Source organism: Sarcophilus harrisii, chromosome 4 (assembly GCF_902635505.1).
Source record: "Sarcophilus harrisii chromosome 4, mSarHar1.11, whole genome shotgun sequence".
Lineage (NCBI taxonomy): Eukaryota > Metazoa > Chordata > Mammalia > Dasyuromorphia > Dasyuridae > Sarcophilus > Sarcophilus harrisii.
This window is the reverse complement of record NC_045429.1, coordinates 53,499,996-53,519,868: the sequence shown is the minus strand read 5'-3', so window position 1 is coordinate 53,519,868 and position 19,873 is coordinate 53,499,996. Positions and strand designations below refer to the sequence as shown.

General features: G+C 35.3%; 1 long non-coding RNA gene across 1 annotated transcript; it reads right to left on the bottom strand.

The window, feature by feature from the left end:
• Positions 1 to 1,078: 1,078 nt before the first annotated feature.
• Positions 1,079 to 19,831, bottom strand: LOC116419056. The gene is made up of 3 exons (XR_004229279.1): positions 19,662 to 19,831; positions 15,730 to 15,841; positions 1,079 to 1,146 (listed from the first exon to the last, which is right to left on the bottom strand). It is a non-coding gene; the product is annotated as an uncharacterized LOC116419056 (long non-coding RNA).
• Between the last annotated feature and the right edge of the window lie 42 nt (positions 19,832 to 19,873).

Sequence of the window (19,873 nt, the reverse complement as noted above, 5' to 3'; positions counted from 1 at the left end):
CTCCAGGACAATTTTCTTGGATTATTTCTCGCAGTATTGTATCAAGGTTCTCTTTTTGGTCACAATTTTCTGGCAGTCCAATTCTTATATTTTTCTCTTCTTGATCTGTTTTTCAGATCTGTCATTTTTCTTATGTTTTACATTCTATTCTATTTTCTCATTCTTTATAATCTAATTTGTTATTTATTGGTCTCTCATAGCTTCACTGGCTTCCCCTTGCCCAATTCTAATTTTCAAAGAATTATTTTCATTTTTGAGATTCTGTCCTCCTTGTCTAGTTGGTTAATTTTTTTTTTTATAATCTTGTTTTTCTTGGATGTTTTTTGTTTTTTTCCAATGTTTTTTATTTGATTTTTAAATTCTTTTTTGAGTTCTATAAATTCTTTCCAGGTAGAAAGCTATTTCACACTACTCTTTGGGGTAGAAGTTTTTTTTTTTTTAACTAAAGTGTCCTCCTCTGAAGATGAAACTTGGTCTTCCCTATTCCCATATGTTTCAATGGTGGGGTTCTTTCTTCTTTGCTGGTTATTTTTTTTTAAATAAGAGGTATTATTAGTTTAAGCACCTCTACTTGTGGGGTGGGGAAATGGTGCCTCAATCTTCCCTTCAGCTCTCAACTCTGACTAGGAATCCCAAACCAAGAACTTCACCTTCCAGCAAGTGCCCACAATCAGCAGTATCTCTGCCCTGCTGCTTCTGAAATCACCAGGTACTGGTTCCTTCTCACCCAGGGCTATGTCTCAGCAGCACAACTGGTCCTGATATTCCCAATCAGCTGAGGTTCACTCACTCTTCCCAGACTCAAACCCCAACATCTGGGAGGTGAAAGTCTCTGAGCTTCCTGCTGAGGATCCAGCCAGCACTCAGCTCACCCCCAAGGTTCCCACTTGATGTTTCTGTGGAGCTAGCTCAGAAGTGTTTGCCATGTCAGACAGGTTAATCCCCAAATCTTCCTTCATATCTTCTTGAGTTGTATCAGGAGGACTCCTGTTCTTCCCCAAATTTTCTTGATTTTTCACCAGTCTGTTTTCTCTGAGACACAAATTTGTTCTATTTGTGGAGGGAAATCAGGAGAACTTGAAATTTATCAACTTACTCTACCATCTTCCCAGAATCCTCTTCTCCACTCCAAGACATTGAATAGGCCTAGATGAAGGGAAAGAGAAGAGGGGGTAATCTACTTGACTGAAAGGGAAAAAAGAGGTGCAAGATATATTTAACTAGATAAAATCAGGAGAGAGGAACAACAACAACAAAAAAAAAAAAACTCTGAAGGGAAAGGGGTAATATATGAGAAGAGATAACCAGAGGTAAGATAATGAGATCCAGGGGAACAAGGTCATCTTAAAAAAAGATTTTAAAAAGCAACTGAAGGGACATAATAGTGTGCTAATAGCAGAAGAGGGAAAAAATCAAAACTTGGTGGGGGAAAAAAGAACTTAGAAACATATGGAAAAATAAAAATGTAATCCTTTTAAATTTAAATGTGAATAGATTAAATAATCCAATAAAATAAAAAAGAGTGAGAAATTGGATAGGAAAACAAAACCTTACAATCTATTACTCAAGGTTAGATTGTGCCAATATAATAAAAGTGACAGTATCACCAAACTTAATTTACATTTTTAGTGTTATGGCAACAAAGTTACCAAGGAAATGCTTTACAGGGATTGATAAAATGATAACAAAATTTATTTGGAAAAAGAAAAGATAAAAAATATCAAGGGAAAAGATGAAAAGATGTAAGGATCAAGGAGGAATAGTACATCCAGACCTCAAACTATATTATAAAGCAGAGATCACTGAAAGCATCTGATGTTGGTTGTAGAATAGAAAGAGAGGTCAATGGAATAGACTAGCCAAGGGAGATTCAGAAACAATAGAACCCAGAGTTTGACAGAGGAGAAAAATAAATAACCTAAAAGAAAACTCCCTATTTGATTAAAAAAAAAAACCTGTTGGAAAACTGCAAAACAGTCTGGTAGAAATTTAGCTTAGACCAACACTTAAGATCTTATACTCCATAGTACATTCTAAATGGACATATGATCTTAATATAATAATAATATAAAGATCATATTATAAAAAATAGAAGATAAACAGATCATATATCTCTTACAACTATGAGTAAGAAATGTATTCTTAACTAAATAAGACATAGAGGCAATTATAAAATACAAAATAGATTTTATTACTTGAAGCTGAAAAGCTTCTGCACAATGTTAATGCATCTAGGATAAGAAGAGAAGTGATTAATGGGAGAAAAACTTTTGTATCAAATTTCTTTGCTGAGATTTTGATATTCAAGGTATAAAAATTGTGTGTGTGTGTGTGTGTGTGTGTGTGTGTGTATGCATGTGTGTAATAGCTATTCCCCAGTAGATAAATAGTCATAGGATACATTTGTTGGGTTTCTTTTGGAAGGGGACCATTTAATCATTTTATTAACATGGCCAACAGATTATTAAAAAGCACAATCATTTGACATTTCTCTTTTTTGTACTTTTAAAAATTATTATAGCTTTTTATTTACAAAACGTAAGCATGGGTAGTTTTTCAACATTAACCCTTGCGAAACCTTTTGTTGCAACTTTTCCCTTCCTTCCCTCCACCCCCTCCCCCAGATGGCAGGTAGTCCAATACATGGTAAATATGCTAAAGTATATGTTAAATCTAATATTTGTATACATATTTATACAATTATCTTGATATACAAGAAAAATCGGATCTAGAAAGAAAAAAATCTGAGAAGGAAAACAAAAATGTAAGCAAATGATAACAGAAAGAATGGAAATGTTATGTTGTGGTTCACACTCTTTTCCCATAGTTCTCTCTCTGGGTGTAGCTCTCTTTATTACTGAACAATTGGAACTGGTTTGAATCATCTCGTTGAAGACAGTCATGTCCATCAGAATTGATCATTGTATAATCTCGTTGTTACCGTGTATAATCATCTGGTTCTGCTTATTTCACTTAGCATCAATTCATGTAAGTCTCTCCAAGCCTCTCATTTTTTACAAAACAATAATATTCCATAACATTCATATACCCCAATTTATTCAGCCATTCTCCAATTGATGGGCATCCATTCAATTTCCAGTTTCTAACCACTACAAAAAGGGCTGTCACAAACATTTTTGCACATGTGGGTCCCTTTCCCTTCTTTAAGATCTCTTTGGGATATAAGTCCAGTAGTAACACTGCTAGATCAAAGGGTATGCACAGTTTGGTAGCTTTTTGAGCATAGTTCCAAATTGCTCTCCAGAATGGTTGGATTCATTCACAATTCCACCAACAGTGTATCAGTTTGACCATTTCTTTTAGACCAAAAACAAACTTCATCAAGAGTTTCTTGAGATTTATGAAGGGTTCTGAATGCCTATCCTTGATGACTATTCTTTTCTTAATATGGTTAAATAAATTCCTTTTGTTTGTTGAATGACCTGTAAGTCTTTTTTCTTTTTTTTTAATAATAGCTTTTTATTTTTAAATTATGCAAAGTTAGTTTTCAACATCATCCCTGTAAAATCTTGTGTTCCAAATTTTTCACCCTCTCTTCTCTTCACTCCCTCCCTTATTAAGCAAGTAATCTATTATATGTTAAGTATATGTAATTTATCATGTTGCACAAAAAAGGAAAAATCAAAAAGAAAAAAAAAGAGAAAGAAAATAAAAAGCAAGTAAACAACAACAAGAAGTGAAAATACTATGTTGTGATTCACATTCAATCCCAACAGTCCTCTTTATGGATGCAGATGGTTCTCTCCATCCAAGTCTATTGGAATTGGCCTGCATAATCTCACTGTTGAAAAGAGCTACATCCATCAAAATTGGTCATCATATAATCTTGGTATTGCTGTGTACAATGTCCTCTTAGTTCTATTCACTTCACTAAGCATCAGTTTGCATAAGTCTCTTCAGGCCATATACTGCTGATCATTTCTCAAAGAACAATAATATTCTATTACATTCATATGCCATAATTTATTTAGCCATTCCCCAACTGATAGGCATCCATTCAGTTCCAGTTCCTTGCCACTACAAAAAGGGCTGCTACAAATATTTTTGCACATGTGGGTTCTTTTCCCTTTTTTTATGATTCCTTTAAGATACAGTCCCAGTAGAGACATTGCTAGATATGCATAGTTTGATTGTCCTTTGGTCATAGTTCCATATTGCTCTCCAGAATGGTTGGATCCATTCATAACTCCACCAATAATATATTAGTGTCCCAGTTTTCCCACATCAACTTCAACATTTATCATTATTTTTTCCTGTCATCTTAGCCAATCTGAGAGGTGTGTAGTGGTACCTCAAAGTTTCTTGATTTGTATTTCTCTGACCAATTTTAGAATATTTTTCATGACTAAAAATGGTTTTAATTTCTTCATCTGAAAATTGTCTCTTCTTTTGAACATTTATCAATTGGAGAATGACTTGTATTCTTATAAATTTGAATCAATTCTGTAAGAGTCTTTTTCTTCCCCTGATATTGGGCCTAAAGTACCAGGAGATTGGTCTCAGGCCCAGACCAGAACAATGATAAATAATCCAAATAGTTAGTTTATCTTTTTATATGTTAAACATATATCTATCTATCTATATATATATATATATATATATATATATATACACATATACATAAAGATCTCTGTATATATGTGTATGAGACAGATAGACAGATAGATACATAGATAACTTGGGTGGATACTGAAGGTGGCTAATGAACAGGACCCAGGATTGAACAACCTAAAAGTTCAGATTGCCTTTGGGAAATTATGTAGGAAATTAAAAAAAAAAAAAGATTTAAGCATTTTGTTTTCATATTACCTACATTTCCCATTGTACATTTCCTTTCCCCCTTGCCAGAGAGCCATCTCATATAATAAAATGTTTTTAAAAGAACAAAATAAATTCAGGAAACTGATCAAAAGAGTAAAAGGAAAATCTAGCATTATATGCAATATTCCACATACAAGGAACCTCACTTTTGCAAAGGAAATAGATGAGGTATTTTCTCATATCTCTTTTTAAGGGCAAAACTCAAGCCATTATAATTTTACAACAGTTGAATACATCCAACCATTCTGGAGAGCAATTTGGAATTGTGCTCAAAAAGTTATCAAACTGTGCATACCCTTTGATCTAGTAGTGTTACTACAGGGCTTATATCCCAAAGAGATCATAAAGAAGGGAAAGGGACCTGTATGTGCATGAATGTTTGTGGCAGTCCTCTTTGTAGTGGCCAGAAACTTGAAACTGAGTAGATGCCCATTAATTGGAGAATGGCTGAATAAACTGTGATATAGGAATATTATTGTTCTGTAAGAAATGACCAACAGGATGATTTCAGAAAGGCCTGGAGAGACTTACACGAACTGATGCCGAGTGAAAAGAGCAGGGCCAAGCGATCATTATATACTTCAACAACAATATTATATGATCAATTCTGATGATCCTGGCCATCCTCAACAATGAGATGAACCAAATCAGTTCCAATGGAGCAGTAATGAACTGAACCAGCTACACCCAGCAAAAGAATTCTGGGAGATGACTAAAAACCATTACATTGAATTCCCAATCCCTATATTTTTGCCCACCTGCGTTTTTTATTTCCTTCACAGGCTAATTGTACAATATTTCAGAGTCTGATTCTTTTTGTGCAGCAAAATAACGGTTTGGTCATGTATACTTATTGTGTATCTAATTTATATTTTAATATATTTAACATCTACTGGTCATCTTGCCATCTGGGGGAGGGAGTAGAGGGAAGGAGGGGAAAAATTGGAACAAGAGGTTTGGTAATTTTCAATGCTGTAAAGTTACCCATACAATATAACCTGTAAATAAAAGGCTATTAAATAAAAAAAAAGAAAAGAAAAAAAAATTACAACAGTTCTGATTGTCATGTTGTTCTTTCTATTTTCTATTCATATACTGATTTCCTTTGCAGTGTTTTTGTGAAATTCAAATGAGATAATATTTGTTAAAACAAATAAGTAAACACTTAGCATACCACCTAGAATAGATATGATAAATGCTTATGTTTCTTCCATCTCCCTAAAACAAAACATTCTCAGCTTCAAGAATTTACTCTGTTTCCCATCCCTGAAATGATCTCTACCTCCTGGCTTTTGTGCCTTCCTTCAAATCCCAGCAAAAAATCCCCTGTCTTTGCAAAACCTTTTTCAGTCCCTCTTAATTTTAGTGCTTTCCCTCTATTCATTATTTCCTATGTATCCTGTGTATTATTTTTATTTATTTATTTGTACATTTTTGTTAGTGTGTTGTCTCCTGCATTGGAGAATGTCTTTTGCTTTCTTCTGTATTTCCAATGCTTAGTTCAGTGTCTGGCATGTAGTAAGAGTTTAATAAATATTTATTGAGCTAACTGAACCTATGCTAATTGAAGAATATCTAATTGACTTTTGTTTTGTTTTGTTTTTTTCTAACACAAAGCATGATGCTTTAAATTAGGTGTCTATGAAACCTTTTTTAAAATTTGTATTGCTCCTTCCAGCTAGGTGGCGCAGTGAATAGAGCACCAGCCCTGAAATCAAGAGGATCTGAGTCAAATCTGATCTCCGACACTTAACACTTCCTAGCTGTGTGGCCCTGGGCAAGTCACTTAACCCCAATCCCCAGGAAGAGGAGGAGGGGGAGAAGAGTTAATGTTGAAAAATTAAACATGCATATGTTTTGAAAAATAAAACACTTTAATAAAAAATATTTTTGTACAAAAGAAGCTTTTATTTTCCTTGATATCTATAGGGTGCAGGTCTTGTAGTGGTACTATTGGGTCAAAGGATACACAATATCCTTTGTGAATCCTTAGTAAATTTGGGGGCATAAATACAAATTACTTCCCAGAATGGCTGTACCGTTTCATAGTTCCATCAACACTACAAAATGTCAATGGCCCATCTTTTCAACAGTATTCTTCTAATAGTACTTTATGGTTGTGATTCATGGAATAATAGGTTCTGAAGAATTAAATTTAAATTTAAGAATCAACTAAAGTGTAATGAAAAGGTACATGATGGGTGTTGAGTGTGCTGCAACATATTAGCAATGAAAAATTACACAAGAAGTACTGTAATGGATATTATTAAAGAGACAAAATAGCATAGTACTATGGAAAGTGTCCTGGATAAATCTTGGTTCTTCCATTTACCTATATGAAGACAAAAGTCATTAAAACAATCTGGTCTAAACCTTCTTCATCTGTAAAATCAGGAAATTATGCTAGATGACCATTAAGGTCATCTAGTTTAATTACTCCCTTTATCTGTCAAATAAGGATTATAATATCAAACCTATTTATCTACTTATTCCAGCGTTGAGTTAATAGATGCAAAAGTACTTTGAAAAGTAAAGACATCTTTATATAGTGGGCCTATATAGGAAGTATAATATAGCATAATGGATTAAAACAGGTTTGGAATAAGGAAGATCTCTATTTAAATATTGCCTCATTGTTTAGCTGTGGCAAATCACAACCCCTCTATGCCTCAGTTTCTTCATCTTTAAAATGGGAAGGGATCAATTCCATAGCCTTTAAGTCTTCTACAGATTGAGTTCTATGTATCTATTCCTATCACTGATCCCTTCCTCTCACATTTGAAAGAAATATATCAGGGTTCATTTAAATCATTAAAAAAAACAAGCTTTTTGATCTATAGATTAACTTTTCATGGGGAAGTGGGGTTTCAGACTGTTAAGGGACAGGTCAATTCTCCAAGAGCCTCCACAGCTGTGGATCATAGCATCTGAAGGAGTTGTAGGGCAGCCTTTGCTGAGAGGCGTTGTGGACTGGTAATGAGATAAATTGGAGGCAAAGGGAAGAGGAGAGAGGTCATACAATGCAACAGCCTCTCAGTCAGAGAGGTCAGAGAACAGTAATTGCCTCTCAGTCTCCTTGTCTCCAGCAGCCACTGTCAGGTGGCTCCCGTGTATTCCAACAGGTCTTCTGTGCATTCCAACATCAGACCTATAATTTTCTTAGTGTGATAAACTCTTTCTTTGGCAACTCCCTTCATTGCAAATCAATAATTAGTCTATAGCTTATGGTCCTAGAGAATCACTTGGGGTGCTGAGAGATCTTAGTGATTTGACTATGTTAATAGAATATGGACTTGAACCCAGTAAAGTCTTATGGATTCCAAGGTTGGCTCTCCATCTATCATACTCTGCTATCTCTGGATTTAGGTATTTGATGACTTTATCTTTCTATCTTTTTGAACCAAAAATGATACACACCATTGACAAAGAATATATCTAGCCAATCCTCGTTAAAAGTACTTTCTTTTCTTAAAATTAGATTACCAGTCACTGATTCTTTAAGGACTATTCCAACTACAGAGTTTCTATGATTGTAGGGATATAGATAAAAATGCTAAATATACTAGATATAAATACTAAATATAGATACAATACGAAATATACCAAATATAAAAACTAAAAATAGTTGTTTAGATGTAGCTAGACAAATATTATATAAGACAAGCTACCAGTTCTATTACTTATACTGCATTATTCTTTCTTGGGAAAGTGGCCACTAGATCCCCAAACTCTCAATGTTCAGATCAATTTGAGTTTACCTTAACAATTGCATTGCTGATTTAGCATTAAGTGGTTTAGAGTAATCATCCTTTTCCTTCTCTCTACATAATAACAAATAAAGTTGATTTAATAAATCTAAAATCATAATACTCTAGGAAGACAGTGAAGTTTTTTTGTCATCCTAAATAATATCTCAAAGCTGCAAGATTTTGCTGCTGACAAATGCACATAATAAATTCATAAAGGTGGATTATAATGACTTTGCCTCCTTAGATTTATTTTTTTCCGGATCTAAATTCACATTCATGACAAGGCAAAGCAGGTCATATGCCAGATCTGTCAGATAGGTTTCTGGGACAAATGAGTGCATGACTGAATGAAAAAGCATTTGTTGAATGCCTACTTTGTGCCAAGCATTTATGCTATGTACTGGAGATAGAAAAAGCAAAAGCTTTTTTTTATCCTTGATCCCATTAGGAGGTGGCAACATAAAAATGAAAGTTCTGCCGCAGGGAAGATGGAAAGGCCCAGAACTCTTAAGGATTAAACAGAGAGAGTGGCAAAGCCTAGGAGTTCTAAAGATGTGCAAGGGGTCTGTAGGTTATAGAAGCAGTGCAATTCCTAAGGCCTGATAGTTCCCTATTTTATTAGATAGAATAGAGATAGTAATTTCTAACTTATCCAAGTGATGTGAGCATCAAGAAGCCACCAAATAGGTTCTGGGTGGCCAAAGCCAAGCAAAGAAGGAAAGAAGCAAAGAGGGAAGACAAAAAGGAAAGAGCACCTATAGTGGGTTTCCCTATATCTATCCTAGGATAGCCTGAAGATCTGGGAGAGAAGAAAGTAAGGCTGGAAGGGAGGAGAAAAGAGTTCAGCCACCAGAAAAAAGTCTAGAAATCCTAAGGATTTAGTGACAGGGTGGATGGAAAGGCCCAGTTATCTTTAGTTGATGAACAATGAATGATGGTTCTGCAAGTTCTGGAAGGCACAAAGAGATAGCAAATGATAAAACCAGGAAAATATTAAGACACAATGACAGTATTCTTAACCAAATGACAGAGAAGCAACTGCAAAAGATAAGAGATAATTTTAATTACTTGAAACCAAAAAGGTTCTGCACAGACAATATTACGTATTTAGAATGGGAAGGGAAATGATCAAATAGGAAAAAAAATCCTCATATCTGATTTCCTTGATGAGAGTTTAGTATACACAATATATAAACAATAACAATATAAATAGCCAAAGAATATTAAGAACTGCAAAGTATTCACAAGCACATGAAAAAAACACTGAAAGAAATGCAAATTAAAATAACTAATGTTTCACCTCCCACCCTGCAAAGTGGTAAAAATGGAACTAAGCAAATGAAGTAACTAACATGTCCACATCCTTTGAATCAGAAACTCCATCCTTGGGCATATACTTCCAGAAGTCATCAATAAGAAAAAAATCTCCAATCTCCAAAATATTTATAGTAGCACTTTTTGAGATGACTGAGAATTAGAAACAAAATAGATGCCTATCAATTGGAAGGGAGGGAAAAAAGGGAAGGGAAAAAGTTGATTGTCATAGATTGATGGGATGAGGACAAGGGGAGAAATTCTAGTATCAACAAGGGAATTGTTTGCTGAATGGATTATTAAACACTGAGGATCCCATTATGTGCCCCCTAAGAGTATGGGATGTTGAATGATTAAAGATCTAATGTTAGAGATTAGGCATTTTTCTGCCATTAGTTCATCAGGTTGGTTGGTACTTATTATCAGTGTTCTTGGTGTTTTAGTCTGTGGAGATCTCTGCAATTCTTTGCCTCTTCAGAATAATTCTTATTTTGGGAGTTTTGCAAGATCATGAAAATTGGAAAAAATGTCCAAACCACCTTTTTGGTTACAGGACCCAGAAGTTTCTGTATGCTTCTCTTAATGCAACTTTACCTGTCTCTTAAATAACAGCAGCTTTTTATTCATTTTTTTAAACACAATTTTTTTTTAATCAAGAAAAATCCATTTTCTCTTTGCCCTACTATCTCCACTCAGCATTAGGTGAGAAATAAGAAAAAAACCCACAACCTTGTTATAAACATGTATCAAGCTAAATACATTCCTGCATTGGTTATTTCCAAGATTCCACATTCCAACTCTTGGAAATGACCAATGCAGGAATGTATTTAGCACTCTGACAAGTTCTCCATTTTTCTATCCTTTTATATATGTTTAATGTTCAGGCCACTTAAATTTGTAGCAAAAAATAAGTCTTTGAGTTTATGTGCATTTAATTTCTTATAAGAATGTACATTATAAAAAAAACTAAATGAGAAAAATGAGAGAAAAGAGTGGGAGAGGGAGAGAAGATATAGAGGAAAGGAAGAAGTAGGAAGGGAAGAAAAGGGGGAGAGAGAAAGATGTAAGAGGGGAAGAAAAAACAGGATTCAAATTCTGCTCTTGTCATACAAAGACTGTGCAATCCCAAATTAGATTTACCTGACATTTAATTTACTGAATATCTTTAGATTACAGGATCATAGATTCAGAGCTAGAAGAAACTTTAGAGGCCACTGAGAGTATCTTTCTCCTTTGATACACAAGTTTGGAAACTTAAGCCTCAGGAAGGCTGTTATTTGTCAAGGGTGAAATGGTTAGTACCAAACAGAGGTAGGAGCCCAAAACATATCCTCTTCATTCCAAGGTCAGAACTCTATCTGTCATAGCAAGTTAGTGTCAAAAAGTCTTTTAAACTGGCGTCTGACCAACAGGATGATTTCAGAAAGGCCTGGAGAGACTTACACGAACTGATGCTGAGTGAAATGAGCAGGACCAGGAGATCATTATATACTTCAACAACAATACTATATGATGACCAGTTCTGATGTATCAGGCCATCCTCAGCAACGAGATCAACCAAATCATTTCTAATGGAGCAGTAATGAACTGAACTAGCTATACCCAGAAAAAGAACTCTGGGAGATGACTAAAAACCATTACATTGAATTCCCAATCCCTATTTATGCCCATCTGCATTTTTGATTTCCTTCACAAGCTAATTGTACAATATTTCAGAGTCTGATTCTTTTTGTACAGCAAAATAACGGTTTGGTCATGTATACTTATTGTGTATCTAATTTATATTTTAATATATTTAACATCTACTGGTCATCCTGCCATCTGGGGGAGAGGGTGGGGGGGTAAGAGGTAAAAAATTGGAACAAGCGGTTTGGCAATTGTTAATGCTGTAAAGTTACCCATGCATATAACCTGTAAATAAAAGGCTATTAAATAAAAAAGAAAAAAGAAATTCTGTCATCAAAAAAAAATAAAATAAAAAAAAATAAACTGGCGTCTGAGTTGGAAGCAAGCATACATACAAAAGGCCTCATTAGATGATTTCTTTCTTCCCTTCAAGGGGGAAAGAGGACTTTGAAGTGCTTAGTGAGACTGGTGTGGGAGATGAGCAGAAGCAATTAGGTTTCATCTCAACTGGCTACCATGGTTCAAGAAAACATGGCATTTCTATTCTTTTGTCTCTTTTGTGCTTATTTTTTGTTGACTTTTTTCATCAATATTAAGTAAATTAGCATATGGAGGGAAATAATCAAGTTAGCATTTTGTGAACTTTGAAAGGCCTTAAGAGCCATTGGAGGGATCCTCAGCTACCAGATTCAGTAGCAGTATAAAAATAATCAAGCAACTAAGTACAACTGGAAGCCTGGCAAGCATCAAGAGACCAGCTTAAGCCAAACCAATAGAGACCTGGCCCTCAGGTGAAACAACAATCTGAAAAGAAGCCAGTTCAGATTAGCTAGCCTAAAATGAACCTGGTAGACTCCTCAAAGAAATTAAAGGTCTCCCAAGGCTAAGAATTCCAAGGCAGCCCTTGATCCCACATGGTCTCTAAATGTGCTTCACTATCTCTATTATCTTACATGGTATTTTCTCTTTCCTAGGACTATATTTAGAGAGGAGAGTGTATCCCCATAGTAGAGAAGGGAATGCATATATATATATTTTTTACAATTTCTATCTTTATTATACTTTCTTAGTAAATTCCCTTTTGTAAAAGCCAGTTGATATGAACTGATTGATTGATATTGGAGAAAAAAACTCTAAAAGGTGTTTATGGGATAACAGGATATCACAGTGGATAGAGCACCAACCCTGGAAACAGCAAGACTAGAATTCAAATCTGGCCTCAAATAGTGTGACCCTGGACAAATCACATGTCTGTCTCAATTTCCTCATCTATAAAATGGGGATAATTATAGTGTCTCCCTCTCAGGGTTGGTATGAGATCAACTAATATATGTAAATTGTAGAGTCTGGCACAAAGTTCTGTATAAATGTTAGTTATTACCATTCATTATATTATTATGAGTGGCAGTATTAGAAATATCTCCCCCAGGTTACTGGTAAAAACCTCAAGAGAGGAGCAGATACCTGTTTTCTAAAGATTCAACCTGCCATGCAAGGAGGAATAGAGAAAGTGAGCCTGAGGTATGTATAGAAAGGCTTAGGGACACAGAAAATCTGTAGCTAGACACTTGAGTCCTACACATAAGAAATAATGAAAGATGAATGCTATCTAAATGCATTTAAGTGACAGTCATAGATTTATTCCTTTTTCAGACCATATCTATGGGAAAGTGTAAGGGTCAGGGGAGGAGCTGCGCACAGGGTAATCAGGAAGTACAAAGGCCTTGAAGACTGAGATTCCAGATGTGGTTTTCTGTGACCAGCAGGGACCACTTAGTGAGTACAAGATCTGGTTGCACTGAGATCACATCATCAACGGAGGCCTCTCCTTCTCTAATTGGCTGTGTGTATGACCTCACAGACCCTCTATAAGCTGTGGGGACCAGGAAATAGGTGGAGTTTACTAGGAGTTCACTAGGAGTGAGCAGGAGGTCAGCTAGGGCAGAATGTGAATATGTGGAATAAAGACCCTGAACTTGCATGCAGCTGTCCTTAGTGCTCTGTTAAATGTGAGAACCATTGCTAGGTGAGGCAGTGGCCAGAGATCTCTGAAGACCTCTGATTGAGGTAAGATTGGTAAAAGAACAGTGACCAGAGATTTTTCTGAAGGCCTGGTTATTAGGCGTGACTGGTAACAATGATTTCTGGGTGAAACTACAGGAAAGTAGACAAAATTCCTCCCATATGGATTGAAGGCAGTCTTGCTGAAGCTTTAATCAGTAAAAGTTATCACTTATTTTGGAGTCAAAAGCATGTGATTTATTTTCTCAGTTCATTCTGAGATTTTATCATAACCAAAAAGCCTACTTCTAAATTGGCAAATTATTAAAATATAAGGAGTGGTTGTAGAAGCGATAGAGCATTTATACAAAACTACCTGCTCATATATGAGCGATAGGGCTGATTAAAGTAGGTTCTATGAATATCATGTATTTGGTCTATCTGTAAATTGTGAATTTAGTTATTGTGACAGAATACAATGAAAAAAGTGCTGCAGTAAAGCAGGCAGAGCAAACTACAATATCAGATCACCAGATTTTTTTGAGGGAAAGAGGGTATTGTTCTATTCCTTCCCTCTCAGTTCCGAAAATTCATTAAAAAGCATACCTTGACATTTTTGGAGAAGTTCAACCTTCAATCTCTGATCCTTTTACTGATGATCTCCCTTGTACTTTCTATTATTATTATAGTATGATAAATGAATAGAGAGGTAGTGAAATAGTAGCAAAGTATTAATGGAACTTTAAGGTTCTGAATTGCCTGAAGTTAGAAGACTACATATGTGTCCCAGATTCATTAAAAGTATTATGTTTGTGACTGTGGGTAGGCCATAAACTCTGTAAGCCTCAGTTTTTTTCATTTATAAAATAAAATAATAATACTATTGACCTGAAGAACATATTTTATAAATTATAGTGTCCTGTGGAAGCTACTATTATGGGGAACTGACTTTAAAAAAAAAAAAAAAAAAAAAAGTAATCCATACAGCAAAAGAACCTATGTAAGTAGATGGACTTAATGATCTTAGGATATCATCCAAGAAGTAAATATCCTTAAGATATGATTTATAGCTGACTAACTCATGTCTTTCCAGCCTTCACCTCTCTTTCAAACCAGCTCTATCATCCTGACAACTTTTTGATGGACATTTCTACTTGGAAGTCCTACTCTACCTCCAGAAACGCAATATGTCTAAATTAAAAGTGAACTTAGCTCCAACCTATCTTTCCAGGCTAAGTACACATTACTGTCATTAATATCCACTACACAGTACATTGAACTGGCCTATTTACTAATGTCTATCCACACTTGTTAGATAACCTCTCACCTGCATGTCTTTGCAAAGGTTGTCCTCAGAACCTGGAATAATCTCTCTCCTCAATTCCACCTTTTTAAACCCTTTAGATTAATTAAGGACCAACTCAAGTGCCATTCCTTTAAGAGGCCTTTCTTGATTCCCTCATTTTAATAATTTTGTCAAATTGTTTTGTATATATATTGTATTTATGCACTTGTAGACATTTTCAATTGCCCCCGGTAAAATGATACTCCTTGCGGGTAAGGATTGTTACATTTTTATATTTGTATTCTCTCCAACAACTCCCCTTACACACTGAAAAGAACAGTGTTTGTTTTATTGATTCCCTATGCTTAGAATGACTACCCCATCTTCAACAATAGAAATTCTGTACATCTTTCAAGTTTAAATTCAAATGCCATCTCCTCCACAAAGATTCCCCTGGTCACATAAATTAGAAATGATTCCTGCTTCCTCTGAAGTCCTATGACAATATGCTTATACCATTAATATTCTGTTTTGTATTAATTTGTATGTCTCATCTCTATTAACTTACTAAGTATGCCTCCTTGAAGGTAGACATATCATCTCATATATTTTTATGTTTAGAAAAGGGCTTTCCCAGATCCTATCAGAGAGCCCATAGGGTCAGGTGAAGGAATTGGGAATATTTAGTTTTTACCAAGATAATATGACAGACATATGGCAATTGTCTTCAAGTAGCTAGAGAGTTGTCATGTAAAAAGAAATTTGAATTCTGTCCAACCTAATTTTGCAGAACTAGTTACAATGGATAGTAATTACAGAGAAAATTTTTGACTCATCTAAGAAGTTCCTAACAATTAGAGCTAGCCAAAAAATGAAATTAACTGCCTCTGGAAGTAGTGGTTTCACCCTTACCTGAGATCCTAAAGTGAGGCTGCATGATGACTTGTTAGCTATATTGAAACAGGAATTCCTATTCAGGTATGGATGGATTAGATGACCCTTGAAGCCTTTCTAATTTTGAGATCTATAAAAAAAATTAAGGAGACATTAATTTAAATGTAAATTAATGTAAAATTAGGCACAGTATTAGAAATTGTATCAAAACATATGAAATAAATGATATAATGACAAGATTTTCTGCTGTGCAGTGAAAAGAGTTGAAAAGGGATTTTGGATGAAAAATGGAGTATAAGAATGGCATAGTTTCTATAGTACTGACTAAAAGAGAAGATGCTTAATACCTTAGTATTTGACTATCTTAGCTTAACAGTGACTATCTATAGTTGTCAATCAGGAATCTGTTTTAAAGAGTATCTCAAGATTTAAAGAGTATCACAAGATCATGTATTTTGAATTGCGAAAGATCTAAGAATTAATTTAATTTAATTTAAACCCCTTCTTTTACAGCTGAGAAAAGAATTAAATGATTTCTGCAAGGTCAGAGAAGCAAATTTCCTTCCCCCCTTTCCTTTTCTGATTCTAAGTTCTTCAAGAAATTTCTGATTGATTAGTTTTACTGTGTGAGCCTCCCAATCAGGTAACTATAGATGATCACTCATTACTAGTTATTACTAGGATCTGGGGATGTTTAGCCTGGAAAAGAAAAGACTTAGTACAGTTTTCATTTTCTGCTTGAAGTGTTGTTCCATAAAAGGAAATTAAACTTATTATAAGAAATATTTTGGTTAAAAATTTTAAAGCTATACTTCTGAAACCTAAAATTTTCTGAAATTGTCTAAAACAATAAAATTAATGACTTTTTTCTTTTCAAAACTGATCTATGTGAAAAGCAGAATGAGACTATTATCAACCCCTGGAGAACTTTAATAATTGGCCAATTACAAAAGATATTGAAAAGGGGTTCAGGTAAGGGTTGGATTGAGTAATAGCTGAAGTCCTTTTCTACTATAAAATTTTATGGTTTGAGATCAGAATGGTAACTGCAAGGAGCAACAGGAAGGGACCTGAGAGGGAATTGAGATGACAAAGTTGAGTGGAAGAGGATGTCTGGCCAGAGATGGACTGGAGAAAAATATGGCACAAGATCCTGCTATCAGGATGAGCTATATTACCTGGCACTCTCAAATAGCATTCTTTTTTTATTTTATTTTTTTTTACATGACCAAACCGTTATTTTGCTATACAAAAAGAATCAGACTCTGAAATATTATACAATTAGCCTGTGAAGGAAATCCAAAATGCGGGCAGGCAAAAATATAGAGATTGGGAATTCAATGTAATGGTTCTTAGTCATCTCCCAGAGTTCTTTCGCTGGATGTAGCTGGTTCAGTTCATTACTGCTCCATTGGAACTGATTTGATTCATCTCATTGCTGAGGATGGCCAGGTCCATCAGAATTGATCATCATATAGTGTTGTTGTTGAAGTATATAATGATCTCCTGGCCCTGTTCGTTTTACTCAACATCAGTTCGTGTAAGTCTCTCCAGGCCTTTCTGAAATCATCCTGTTGGTCATTTCTTACCAAACAATAATATTCCATAATATTCATATACCACAATTTATTCAGCCATTCTCCAATTGATGGGCATCCACTCAGTTTCCAATTTCTGGCCACTACAAAGAGAGCTGCCACAAACATTCATGCACATACAGGTCCCTTTCCCTTCTTTATGATCTCTTTGGGATATAAGCCCAGTAGTAACACTGCTGGATCAAAAGGTATGCACAGTTTGATAACTTTTTGAGCATAGTTCCAAATTGCTCTCCAGAATGGTTGGATTCAAATAACATTCTTACAATCAAGTATTAAACTCCAAGCCAAAAGATTTAGGTCCTAGTGTTATTGGACAGTCTTTTCAACTTGGATACAGCAGAGGGAATGAGACAGTTGAAAAGGAGATAACTTCTCCTTAGATGCATTCTTCACCCCAAACATCCAAATGGTAGCCAAGAGAACCTATCTTTTCTCATAACTCAATTAAAAATAAAAAGCATTATGTACCCACTATGTAGAACTACTATACTAAATAAGCAAGGATGATACAAATCTTTAATATTTGTTTTCACTGAAACTTAGGATAGACAAGCAAATTATATATAGTTTTCATCCTCTTTGTGAACAAATTCATAGATGGAATGGTCATCTCTTCCTAAATTTTGTATCATTTGCAATCCAGACACCATATTCTTGTTTTCTCCATCTTTTTGAAAGATGAGGCAGCTATTATTTAAGCAAGTCAAGAAATTACTAGCTACTCCACTCTTACCACAGAGAAAATTTCTGCAGTTTATGTAAAACTGAAATCTCTTCTCAAAGTTAGGTCATTTCCATGACAGGTTTATAAGCTGTTTCCTAAATATTTTGTCCAGGTGATCTACATATTTCAACAATATCACTTTTGTTTCCCTTCCACTTGATTTTCACCAAAATGATTCTTATAGCTATATATGTAGCTTTATCTGTTCAATATTTATTTCTACCACACACACCCCTTTAAACCTTATTCTTCTTCTTTTGAATAAGATATAAAGTCTAAGAACTATATTTCAGTGACAGGTCTCACCAAGGGTCAATAATGTTTACAAGATCAAATTTGCTTTTGTATTAAGCTACTCATACTTTCTGCATCTCTGGAAGCAATTAATAGTGGTACAAATATCAAAATAAAAAGATAAAGTCTCCCAACTCTAAACTCTTTATGTCATAGTCATTTATTGCCAATTTGCAACAGAACCAGGATGACCCACCATCACCTCAAACATAGAGCAAACATTTTATTTCTCCTCCCATTCTCCTCCCAAACCAACTACGTTTCCCACCTATTGACTTTCTAGGAATAGTGTCACTATTCCTCTTCCTTCTTCTTCCAGTTTCCCCCACTTTGTCTTCTAGATCTACTTTACGGAGATCTTTCTTTCTTCAGTGTTCTTTCACTAACAATCTGATATAGTATGTTTTCACAACTTCATACCTCAATGAAGTAAAATAATACCCTAGCTGGTCTTCTTATTCTTTTTTCTTTTTTTATTTAATAGCCTTTTATTTACAGGATATATGCATGGGTAACTTTACAGCGTTAACAATTGCCAAACCTCTTGTTCCAATTTTTTCCCCCCTTCCCCCCACCCCCTCCCCCACATGGCAGGATGACCAGTAGATGTTAAATACATTAATATATAAATTAGATACACAGTAAGTATACATGACCAAACCGTTATTTTTCTGTACAAAAAGAATCAGACTCTGAAATATTGTACAATTAGCTTGTGAAGGAAATCAAAAATGCAGGTGGGCATAAATATAGGGATTGGGAATTCAATGTAATGGTTCTTAGTCATCTCCCAGAGTTCTTTCCTAGCTGGTCTTCTTAATTCCAAGATCTACAATGTCATAAATGCCGCCAAACAAATGTATCCAAACCTTGAGTGACTATTCATTGACAATCTAGAGTTGTTAAACTGGAGTTCGTGAATTTCATCCGTCTACGTGACTACATACACACGTACACACGTGCACGCACATATAAACACAATATACGTATACCCACGTGTGGCTCTTTTAATACAATTGGTTTCCTCTAGAACCCTGGTTTTTTTTTTTTTTCTTTTAATTTTATGCATTTAAAAAAAATATTATCCTAAGAAGGTTCCACCAGTTGACGGCCCAAGGGGTCTGGGACACAGATGGAGACCATCCGGTTTAAAATGGGAGGAGGAAGGAAGCAACATTTGTCAAAGGCCTACTAGTGCGGGGCACTGCGCTAAGCGCTTCACAACCAAAGGAGAGAGAGCCCGGTCTGAGCATCCGGCGGCCCCAGTTTCTGGTCGTGGTTTGTCATTAATTTCCGGGGTTACTTCACCTCGATGGGCCTCGGTTTCTCACCTGGAAAGTGAGAGGAGAGGACTCCACGGTCTTTAAGGGATGGAGAAAGGGAAAAGAGGGAGGAGCCACGAGGAGAGCGAAGGCAATCTAGAGCGCAGCACGGGCACCGGAAGCTACCTAACCTTCTGAAGCGGACGCTCTCTGAGATCCCGCGAGATCTCGCTTTAACCCCACGAAGCGCTCTCTGATTGGCTGCCTTTCTCGCCCAATCT